This window comes from Hermetia illucens, chromosome 3 (assembly GCF_905115235.1).
Source record: "Hermetia illucens chromosome 3, iHerIll2.2.curated.20191125, whole genome shotgun sequence".
Classification (NCBI taxonomy): domain Eukaryota; kingdom Metazoa; phylum Arthropoda; class Insecta; order Diptera; family Stratiomyidae; genus Hermetia; species Hermetia illucens.
In genome coordinates, this window is record NC_051851.1 from 150169268 (window position 1) to 150170654 (window position 1387).

The following is a 1387-nucleotide window of genomic DNA, read 5'->3' on the forward strand; positions in this document are numbered from 1 at the left end:
ACGGTAAGGGGTTCTCAGAACTAACAACTCCCTTCCTCCTCTCCCCTCCCGTTGGTGAAAGGAATTCCCTGACTTGAAGGCTCCCAAAGCCGGGAGGGCTAGCCCGAAGTAATGTGTCAAACGGTTCCAGGCTAGTTTTCTGATGGCAGGGAGGTGTTTAGTTGGTAGTCCGACAGCGTGCTGTTGTGGGAGTCCAGCACTCTTTGCGTAAACGCATTCACTTACCCTACTCCCAAAAAAGAACACCTTGGCCATCAGTTTATGAACCGTTTGGTGTAGTTGGTCGCCTCCATATTTAACCGATTCAGCTGTAGTTCCATCGACTCCTAGCAACTTTTGATTTTAAATCGACGAATTGCACAGACTGTTTCTTCCATCCTTGATGGCGGTAGCATTTTTCCGTGGTCGTCAGTTGGAGGCACCTTCAACTCGCCGATATTTTGGTTGTTGAGCAGTTATGGTCGGAAATTAGATTTTGCTCTTTGTCTGGTCAGGATGAGTATCGGGGTATATATGGATTCATCCTGCTGACTTGTTGGTAAAACTTTCGTGCCTGGTGCGGTTGCTCTCTGTACTTCTCGAATTCACAGATTTGTTCGTTCTCTTAGACTTCTGTGTCTGTGAAGTCGCTTTTCTATTCGTCGAAGTTCGTGGCAAGTCTCTGCGCGTGTCCCTGTTCTTTGAGAGTGCAACATTCCCCGGTATATGGCGTTTCGGTGCTAGCTTACAATCATCTATTTTAACTATAATATGATCTTTGAACTGATAGGAAACATGTAAGTACCTATTATATTGCTGTGCTCTAGACGGGTACCCATCTTTGGAATCTTAGTGATCATTCCCCTCCTTTCTTCCATTCACTGAAAAAGTTCTTGGGTTGCCAGGATTTCCGTATAAGTGAAAGTAGCTAATCTACAGAAACTGCAGATGCAACGATGAAAGCTGTGCGAGGACTCCAACGTGCAACTCTGCGCTGCAAGCCCTGTGGATTTACTCTAGTTGAGTACATTGATGTACAGGATGTTTTCCATCCACAAGAAGTGTAGTTTCGCTGGATGTGGTATGATTAAGGTGGTGAAGCGCTCCTTCCAGCCCTTCAGATGCTCGCCATTGTGGTTGAAGGTTCGACTGCTTCCCTTTTGCCATGGCCCACACTACGCTGAACTACTCGGGATTTCATTACGGTATCGAAATTCGAGCGCCTGACGCTCGATTACGAGAGCCTTCAGTCCCCTACGTTGGTCAACCTGCTTCCACGATTCTTTCTTTCGTTTCTCAAATGTAGAACATCAAAAAAAGAATTTCTGCTTTTAAATGAATGTCATTTGCTTTATTATCGTAAAGATAAAGTATATACAAACGAAAATGTTGAAAAATTGCACAGAAT